Source organism: Peromyscus leucopus, chromosome 2 (assembly GCF_004664715.2).
Source record: "Peromyscus leucopus breed LL Stock chromosome 2, UCI_PerLeu_2.1, whole genome shotgun sequence".
NCBI lineage: Eukaryota > Metazoa > Chordata > Mammalia > Rodentia > Cricetidae > Peromyscus > Peromyscus leucopus.
The window spans coordinates 39,700,363-39,711,755 of NC_051064.1; positions in this window are offsets into that span (position 1 = coordinate 39,700,363).

The following is an 11,393-nucleotide window of genomic DNA, read 5'->3' on the forward strand; positions in this document are numbered from 1 at the left end:
CCAAAATTGTACAATGGAAAACAAGAAAGCATCTTCAACAAATGGTGCTGGCATAACTGGATGTCAACATGTAGAAGTTTGCAAATAGATCCATATCTATCACCGGCCACAAAACTCAAATTCAAGTGGATCAAAAATCTCAACATAAATCCAGCTACACTGAACCTGATAGAGGAGAAAGTAGGGAGTAGACTAGAATGCATTGACACAGGAGACCACTTCCTAAATATAACACCAGTAGCAGAGACACTGAGAGCAAGACTTAATAAATGGGACCTCCTTAAGCTGAGAAGTTTCTGTAAGGCAAAGGACATGGTAAATAAGACAAAATGGCAGCCTATAGAATGGAAAAGATTTTTACCAACCCCACATCTAACAGAAGGCTGATCTCCAAAATACATAAAGAACTCAAAAAATTAGACAGCAAAATACCAAACAATCCAAATAAAAAATGGCCTACAGAGCTAAACAGAGAATTCTCAACAGAAAAATTTCAAATGGCTGAAAGACATTTAAGGAATTGCTCAACATCCTTAGTCATCAGAGGAATGCAAATCAAAACAACTCTGAGATACCATTTTATACCTGTCAGAATAGCTAAGATCAAAAGCACTCATGACAGCTTCTGATGGAGAGGATGTGGAGCAAGGGAACACTCCACCACTGTTGGTGAGAATGCAAACTTGTGTAGCCACTTTGTAAATTAGTATGGCAGTTTCTCAGAAAATTGGGAATCAATCTACTTCAAGATCCAATGATACCACTCTTGGCCATATAGCCAAGGGATACTCAATCATACCACAAGAACACTTGCTCAACTAGGTTCACAGCAGTTTTATTCTTAATAACCAGAACCTGGAAACAACCTAGATCCCTGAAGAATGGATAAATAAAATGTGGTACATATACACAATAGAGTATTGCTCAGCTGTAAAATGGAATGACATCATGAAATTTGCAGGCAAATGGATAGAACTAGAAAATATTATCTTGAGTGAGATAACCCAGACTCAGAAAGACAAACACGGTATGTATTCACTCATAAGTGGATAACAGATGTAAAGCAAAGGATAACCAGATTACAACCCATAGCTCTAGAGAAGCTAGGAAATAAGGTGAACCCTAAGAGTGATGTAGGGATCACCTTAGGAAGAGGAAATCCCCATGAGTAAACTGGGGATGAGGGAAGGCAATAGAGGGGAGGGGATCAGGGATAAAAACATGAGGAAATGGGATAGTTGAGGTTGGGGAGGGATAAAATGGGAGAACAATGAAAGATATATCTTGATAGAGGAAGACATAATGTGGTAAGGGAGAAACCTGGAGCTAGGGAAATTCCCAGGGACCCATAAGGATGACCCCAGACTAGACTATTAACAATAATGGAGAGGGTGCTTGAACTGGCCTACCCTGGTAATCGGGTTGGTGAATACCCTAACTATCATCATAGAGCCTTCATCCAGTAACTAATAGAACAGATGCAGAGATCCAAGGCCAAGCACCAGGCCAAGATCCAGGAGTCTAGTCTAAGAGCTAGAAGAGGGATTCTATGAGCAAGGTGGGGCAGGTCAAGTTCATGATGGGGAAATATCTACAGAGACAATTGAACCAAGCTGTAAGGAACTTAGGAACTTTTGACCAACAGCTATGTAACTGGTATGGAACCAGACTAGACCCTCTGTATGGGAGACAATTGTGTAGCTGGGTCTGTTTGAGGAGCCCTGGCAGTGTGATCAGAATCTATCCCAGGGTAATGAGCTGGCTTTCTGGATCTCATTACCTGTGGTCAGACACTGTTCTCACCTTTGATGCAGTGAGGAAGGGCTTGGTCCTGCCTCAACTGAATGTACCAGGCTTAGCTATGCCCCCATGGAAGAACTTACCCTGTTGGAGGAGGGAATGAGGTATGGGTCTGGGGGTGAGGAGGAGGGTAGCTGGAGAAAGTTTGAGAGGAGGGATCTGTGGTTGGTATATATAAAATAAAAGATTGGTCATCCAGAGAAAATAAAGATTTTTTTTAGTAAACATTTTAATAGTATATTAAAAGCAAACATACATTAAATGAAATAAACATGTTTGCTTATTCTAGTACTCAAAACTGTACCAAATTTATGCACAGAACAAAATTTACTGAAATAAAAAGAAGTAATTTACCACAATTAATACTCATCTAATAGTTTTTTTATACATTTTCTAAACTTTTATAACTTACAGATTTCTCCTATTACATATTTTACTATTTTTAAATTTTTTCACATAATTTGTTTTTAACATATTCTTTTCTCTCCATGAAGTTCTTCCAGATACTCCCCGTCTCGCTAGCACTCATAGCATATTCTTCCTCTCCCTTCCCCAATCAACAACAACAACAAAACAAATCAAGGTAATATTTGGCAGTGCAGCAGGGCTCCTTAACTGGGCAAAGAGGAAGGCCACAGAATGGGAGAGAAGTCACAGCTATACATCTGACAGAGGATTTGTTTCTCAAAAAACAGTAAAAACAAAGAAAAAACAAAACAAAACAAAACAAAACAAAAAAAAACAAAAAAAAAAAAAAAAAAAAAAAAAAAAAAAAAAAAAAAAAAAAAAAAAAAAAAAAAAAACCAAGAGACAACACGTTGAGCTTGGGGTCAGAACAGAGTTCTTAAGAAAATAATAATGGCTAAATATTTACCTGTAAGTGTTTTTATCCACAGCAGTAAGGAAAATGAGAATCAAAACAACCTTGACTTTTACCTTATGTAAGTCAGAATAGAAAAAGTTCATAAAAACAACCAACCACTAATTCTACAGTGGATGTGAGGAAAAGAGGACCCTCATTTACTGTTGTTGGGATTGAAAACTGGCCCAGCCATTCTGGAAATCAATGTGAAGAATTTTTAAAAGATTAAAAAAAAAATCAATCTGCCTCCCACTCCACAAATATTTACTCTGCTCTGTCATTATTATTACTGCTTCATTAATAAAAGCTAGGAAATAGAAAAAGCCTAAATGTCTTATAAAACATGAAGGGATAATAAAAATGTAGTACACATACACTATGGGATCCTATTTATCTGCAAAGGAAAATGAAATAATGAACTATCTAGGTAAATGAATGTAACTGGAAAATATCATGTCAAGTAAGGTAACCCAGATCCATAAAGTCAGATATCACATGCTGTTTCTTGTCTGAAGTTCCTCACTCCATATTTTCAGATCATACATATCCTGAAGTAACAGCAAAGCCAAGAAACCATTGTCTTGTGGGGATAGGTGGGTATAGAAGGGACTAGCACACTACATATAATCTGACTGGGGAAATTCAAAATGGGGGATTCTCATTAAGAATAGGAGAAGGGAGATAAATACAAAAAAACGGAGGTGGATAATATAATATTATGGCTGTCTGAAAAACGTCTTAAGAAATTTTATCATATTATTAACAATCTATGTTAAAAACTGTAATACATGACTATATATATATATATATATATGAAAACATAGGTTCAATAAAATTTCTTCTTCTGGCCTGAAAATGCTCCCTCCAAGAGCCCAAGACCAATTAACAAAAATTCCAACAAGTGTCATGAGAAGGGTTATCTAAGGGATTCTTGTTTTATAGGCTGTTGCCTTGGTTGTGCTTAGAGGTGGACAATTACTGAATATGCTATGCACTTCAGATACAGGGCACAGAAACCCCTGAACTGGAATAGACCTGAAAGCCTCCTTTTTGAGAGTTAGCTTTTCTGGTAAAAGGAGGTGCATGAAACTTCCAAAGGAGAGGAAAAACTAATAGCCCTACCTAGCATGACACCTATGAACCACAACAATGACCAGCATGGTGTAGTGGTGGCATGGATTCCTTTTCAGTAAGCAACAGCTCTCTCTAATTGGACATAAGACCAGCTCAAAAGGAGGGGAATTATGACTGCTATTGGAAATCTTGCCAACCGCCTAGGGCTAGTGAAACTACCAATCTTGTGAGAAAAACACACACATTCCACTTTACTAAATCAGCAGAATTAATAACAATAGATATGCCAAAGTGAACAGGGGTGAGACTAGGACGCCTCAACCCTACACAAAGTACTACATGAAACTAAAGAAAGTTGAGATCAGGAGACATAGTTTTCCCCAAGGAAAGCACATCAATTTGTTATTAGATAACATGGATTTGAAAAAGGACAATAAGGGGTAAATGGGAGGGTTTGAAGAAAGGAAAGGGAAGAGATAAATAAGGTAATTACATTATAATCTCAAAAAGTAAGAGAATTTTTTTAAATTTAAACTTTAAATTTAAATTTGAAGGAAGAAATTAAGAAACACATCATGGGATAGATATACCTCCCATGCTTATGGATCACTAGGATTAATATTTGAAAATGTTTATACTGATTAAAAGCAGCCTATAGGTTTAATACAATCCTCATCAAAGTTTCTACACATTTTTTTTTACTGAAAAATGAAAAAAAAAATGTCAAACTTCATAAGAATCACATAAAACAGGATAGACAGCATAATCTTGAATGTTAAGAAAAAAGGAAAATAGAGATATTATCATGAAGAATTTCATGTTTTATTAAAGAAGTATATTAATAAAGCCAGCATAATACTGGCATAAAATAGTCATATTGATATATGAAATTGAATTGAAAACCTAGACATAGCTCCATCTACCTATGGACACATGGGTTTTGAAAAAGAAACTAGAAAAGTGCACTGATTAAAAGTATAGATCAAACAGGATAGCTGTTTCTCGAAAATGAAAATAAATGTAAATCTAATTTGCCACATAAAATTCAACTAAAAAATGATGGACCTTAACATAAGATGAGATAATATGAATCTGATAGAAGAGAAAGTGGGAAATTAGAGCAACCTAATTGGCAGAGAAAGACTTTCTGAGCATGACACTAACAGCACAGATTATACCATCACAATTAATAAACTCTACCCCATGTGGCAAGAACTTCTGTGTAGCAAAGAATTTCATCATTTGAGCAAAGCAATAGCCAAGAGAATGTCAGAAAATATTTACCAATTGTTATCTGACAGAAGATTAGAGTCAAGAATACATAAAATCTCTAAAAATTGAACAAGAACACAAATAACCCAATTTTAAAAATGGAGTACAATTTTAAAAATGGAGTACAGAAATAAACTGTGTGTTCTCAAGAGATGAAAAAAAAAGTCTGAGAAATATTTTTAAAACACTCAACATCTGTAGCCATCAGAGGAATGCAAATTAAAGCTACTTTGAGATTTTTGTAATTCCCTGGTAAGAATGCCAAAGGTCAAAAAGCAAGTCATAGCCAATTCAGTTGAGAGTGCAGGGAATGGAGAACACTTGTTCTTTACTGGTGTGAGTGTAAACTGGTGAATGGGAACTGACACAGAGATCCACAACTGGACAATATATGGAGTGAGAGACTTTGCAAAAACTCAGTCATGAAAGTGGCAAGAAAGTAAAATTCCCTCCCTTTAGGGTTCAGAAGAGGAGGCAGAGAGTTTGTAAGAACCAGACAGGATGGATGACACCAAGTAAATGGAGTCTTACAGAAACAACAGGACTGATGCACATATGAACTTACAGAGAGTGTGGTAGCATGCACAGGTCCATGTCAGGTACAGTCCTACCCAGAAAGTGAAGAGGGGCAGTGGACATGAGCTCCCATCCCTAACCAATGCCTTTGCTTTCAAGGGAACAATTAGCTTTCTGCAATGGAATCTCTAAATATATATATATATATATATATATATATATATATATATATATGAACCATAGATAAAAGTAGACCCCATGCACAGCAGTAGGTGACCAACAATTGTAGTTGGACCTTTTCATTGGGACCACTGGCTCCACAGTAACAACATAGAGACTTATTATTAAATATGAAAGATCAGCCAATTAGAAAAGGCTCGTTTCTAATTAGATCTTAAAGCTTAAGTTAACCCAAATTTTCAAATCTATATTCACTTATGTGGCTCTGTTACCTTTACTCTGTACTCTCTGCCCTGCTTCCTCTCCATCATGCTGATGACTCCTCTGTCTCAGCCTTTCTTTGTCTGAGCATCCTCTCTGCCCCAAATATCATGCCTGGCTATTGACCATTCAGCTTTTTATTAAACCAATCCAAGTGACAAATCTTTACAGTATATAGAAAGATTGTTCCACAATAAACAATAATGAAATGAAAAGGATTTTTGGAGACATCTTGTATCATATTGCTTTGTTTGGGCATTTTTTTTCACCTTATTGGTCTTATGCTTGCATATTATGATTTCTGGCTTTGTTGTTTTGTTTTTTGTTGTGTTTTATTTCTTTTTTATTTTTGTGTGGTATATGTCTTGTTTGTATTATTTTCCCTTTTTATTATTATTCTGATACCCTTGTTTGTTTTATTTGTCAGTTTGTTTTGTAAAGAGAGAGAGAAAGAAAGGCCATGGAACTTAACAGATGGAGAGGTAGTGAGGATCTGTAAGGACTTTGGAAGGAGAAACAGTGATCAGAATGCTTTATGAAAATTTTTACACAATTAAAAATATAGACAACCACCCAAAGACCACAAATGCAGAATGATAAATTATATACACATATATTATCTTTATTGTCTACATAATAAAACACTGGTTTTAAAATCTAGTTTTCAAAGTGGTTATTTTATTATACAGAAGGTGAATAATAGATTCCCTTATATTTCACATAACATATATTTTTTCTACATTTAGTTCATGGTCTTCTTCCAATTAAAGTTCAAGTTAACATTTTCCATTTTGAAATAAATAGGTAGAAATAATGTGGTAATACCATAATGAATACTGATGTTGTAACATGCTAAGTCATATTTTTAAGGGCAAAACAACCTATTGAATCATATCATTAAATGTGTACTTTTCATGTCATCTAAAAACAATATCCAAATTTATAACAATCAAATTGCTTTTACATTCATGCCAAAACTCAGATCAGAGTTGACAGAGAACCATCCTACAGCAGTTAGATTGCTTTAGTTATGGTCATCTACTGTGAATGCATAATGACTTTGAAAAGCTTTCTGAAGGTCTGTAAGATGCTGGTGATATCTCCTAGCAATAAGATAGATATTGATGAAGCATGGAAAAAATAAAAGCTTCTCACTCAATAATAGACTGGCCATTGTTTTATTGTGGCCTTTGTATTGGCAGGCATTTAACAGCAACTACAACAGCTGGTCAGTGAAAAAAATAGTATCAGGAACATTGAAGGATGCTGAGATGTGATGCTATTTGGCAAACTGCCTATATATTTGAGATAAAATAAACCCAGCAACTGGATGCTTTAGCAGCTGACCAGACAAAAGATATTGTTCAGATATTTAGCAGTTGATAATTGAACACTCTAGTAATAGTTGATGAAAGGAAAGTGGTTAGAAACCAAATGGGATGGCAAATATTTAGAGACATTGATACTCAAATTTGGGAGATAGATTTGTAGAGGAATAAGCCAAAATTTGTGTTATTGTCATGTCAAGCTTTTGAGGAAGATTTTCAGTAAAATTATGTTAGAACTTCATTGTATAAAAATGTAATGATTCATACATGTACTTCAACACTGACTAGTCATTTTATACCTTTGAAGTTTTATTCACTATTAATCAGTCCCATGCCACCATTTAATCCATATCTAGTTTATGTTTGATTGCTTTGTTTTTCTAATCATAATACCACAGATATACCTTTCTGATAAAACCTCATATTGCATAATTGAGCTTTTCAATGACTAATATATTTAACGTTTCAACAATCTACTCACTCAAATTTATTGAAAGATTATTTACTCATAGTAAAACAAAAGAAGGAGCCATTATATATTCATTTGATGGCAAAAGTGGTATCATTTTGTTTTATGGACAGAAATTCAAAATGAACACAGTAAGTTTGGACAGTTATCTGTAATTTTAGTTCTCAAACACATATCTATGATCATATTTACTACAATGTTTAGAAAGCATTAGTGTAGAGAGATATCTACTTATTTTGAAACTTAACATTACATGTGATATGGCTGTGGATACAGCTCATTATGAAGGTGTTTGCCTTGTATGCATGTGTCTGTACTCTCAATCACCAACACAAAAAATGCCTGTAGTCAGTGGTTCACAAATCCAAAGCTCATTAAAAATAATCACATTGAATTTACTCTCTAATTACTATATATTTCTCTGATTCAATATAAATAATTCTTTAAATTCAAGTACACAATAATGGAAAAAAATACTCCTTTCATTATAGTTCATTATAGTGAACCTTTAATAATTATAAATGTTCATCTCTTTTAAAACTACACCGCTCTTAAGACACATTCTGTACAATCATAATTTTCTCATGAAACTGGCAACATTTGTTACAGCCACTCAAATTGACTTCATTTGGATAGAATTCTGATTAGTCTCTGAATGGAATATCAGAGGAAATACACTGCTCAGCCTTCAGAAGTGGTGTAGGAAGAGCTCAGCATGGCTCGCTTTAGCTGTTATACATATCATACTGAAAAGAGGAGAGGCAAATGACAGACAAATTTTCTAGCACTTGAAATGACTACATGGAGAAAACAATAGTTATACAATTCATTTACCAGAAAAAGAGGATTCAGCTCTCTGAAAGAGTGAATTTGTTCTGGCCAACTGAAAGAGGGGAGAAATAAAGCATGTTACAGCTACTTTTAGAAAAGTATCCATGATCACTAACATATCTTAATATTTGTGAAAAATGGAAGTTCCTGACTGATAATGTCCCCATTGGTTGTTCTTTTGGAAATGTTTATGTGATGTAAAAGTTTTGAGATTTTTATTAATTAAGTTTCTTCTTTGGCTAGTCTATACATGTGTAAACACATTCTGAATTCTATTGGCCTCCCATTCTCTTATATTCCCAAAACCAAAGTCAACCAGCTCCATGTGTTCTCGTCTCCCTCTTATATTCAGTTTTTCTGTTTTGTTCTATAATGCAATGAGTTTGACTAGGGTCAATCTGTAACCATAAGTTTGGAGTTCTCCCATGGAGCTTTGTAAGAGGTACCAACTTTTCAAGTACATAGTTCAAGGAAGTAACTACCCCTTTCCCAGAGTCTAATAGAAAAAATAACGTCTCATGATCCAACCATCTCACCCATGTTTTACTTGTGAAAGCCACATTCTTGTGTAAGCAGAGAGAAAGCAACCACAGCTACAATGAGTTTATGATGCAATTGCTGTATCATGTCCAGAAGATACCATGTTCCTATCCATCCCTAATCTTCTGTTTCTTATGTAATTCTTTCTACCGCTTCATCTATGATGTTACCTAATCCTAAAAGAGGATAGTCTGCTAAAATAGAAATTCAGGCCTATAATCCCTATATGAAAGAAAATAAGTGTATTTGTCTTTCAGTTTATTTTTTCAGTTCCATTAATTTACCAGAATATTTCATTAACTCATAATTTTTCAAAGCTGATTAAAATTCCATTGTGTGTACCACAATTTCATAACCCATCCATCATTTGATGGACATCTAGGCTGATCCCACTTGCTAGTTATTATGCACAAGGTAGCAATGAACATAGATGTACAGGTATTGACATGGTAGGATCAGATTCTTTTGGGTATGTGTCCAGGAATGGTATAGTTGGGTCACAAAGTAGCTTTGTTTTAATTTTATGCAGAACATGTATACTGATTTCCATAGTGGTCACACTAGCTGATACTCCATTTAATACTGACTTTTTGTTCTCTGTGCTTCCTAGCCTCTAGAGAGCCAGAACTTATTTTGTTTTAAAGTTCATGATTTTTATTTATTTTTTTAAATTTAATTTAATTTTATTTTACAATATAATTTAGTTCTATATATCAGCCACAGATTCCCTTGTTCTCCCTCTTCCCACCCCCTCCTCTTACCCCCAGCCCACTCCCCACTCCCACCTCCTCCAGGGCAAAGCCTCCCCCCGAGGATTGAGATCAACTTGGTAGACTCAATCCAGGCAGGTCCAGTCCCCTCCTCCCAGGCTGAGCCAACTATCCCTGCATAAGCCTCAGATTTCAAACAGCCAACTCATGCACTGAGAACAGGACCCCATTCCACTGCCTGGATGCCTCCCAAACAGATCAAACCAATCAACTGTCTCACCTATTCAGATAGCCTAATCCAGTTGGAGACCCCTCAACTGTTGGTTCATAGTTCATGTGTTTCCATTTGTTTGGCTATTTGTCCCTGTGCTTTATCCAACCTTGGTCTCAACAATTCTCACTCATATAAACCCTCCTCTTTCTAGCTAATTGGACTCCTGGAGCTCCAGCCAGGGCCTAGGCGTGGATCTCTGCATCCAGTTCCCTCAGTCATTGGATGGGGTTTCTAGTAAGACAATTAGGGTGTTTGGCCATCCTATCACCAGCGTAGGCCAGTTTGGACTGTCTCTCAACCATTGCCAGCAGTCTATTGTGGGGTTGGTTACCTTTGTGGATTTCTGTGGGCCTCTCTAGCACTTTGCTTCTTCCTATTCTCATGTGGTCTTCATTTACCATGGTCTCCTCTTCCTTGTTCTCCCTCTCTTTTCTTGATACAGCTGGGATCTCTTGCTCCCCCAAGCTTTCTTTCCCTTGACCTTCACCCTTCATTACCCCACTCATGTCCAGGCTCTTCATGTAGATCTTATCCATTTCTCTGTCATTGGGCAATCCCCGTGTCATTCTTGGGGTCCTGTTTTCCAGGTAGCCTCCCTGGTGATATGAGTAGCAGTCCAGTCATCTTTGTTCCACATCTAGTATCCTCTTATGAGTGAGTACATACTATGTTTGTCTTTCTGACTCTGGGTTACCTCACTCAGAATAATTTTTTTCTAAATCTATCCATTTGCCTGCAAAACTCATGATGTCATTGTTTTTCTCTGCTGAGTAGTATTCCATTGTGTATATGTACCACATTTTATTTATCCATTCTTCAGTTGAAGGGTATCTAGGTTGTTTCCAGGTTCTGGCTATTACAAATAATGCTGCTATGAACATAGCTGAGCAAGTACCCTTGTGGTATGGTTGAGCATTCCTTGGGTAAATTCTCAAGAGTGTTATAGCTGGATCTTGGGGGATATTGATTCCCAATTTTCTAAGAAAGCACCATATTGATTTCCAAAGTGTTTGTACAAGCTTGCATTCCCACCAGCAGTGGAGGAGAGTTCCCCTAGCTCCACATCCTCTCCAGCATAAGGTGTCTTCAGTGTTTTTGATCTTAGCCATTCTAACAGGCGTAAGGTGGTATCTCAGAGTCATTTTTGTTCTCGGTGCTTCCTAGCCTCTAGAGGACCAGAACTTAAAATTTTAAAAAAAGGAAGACAGAAGGTCACAAAGCCTGTCTGCCTCCTGAATGCTGGGATGAAAGGCATTCATTACCACTTCAAAAGCAG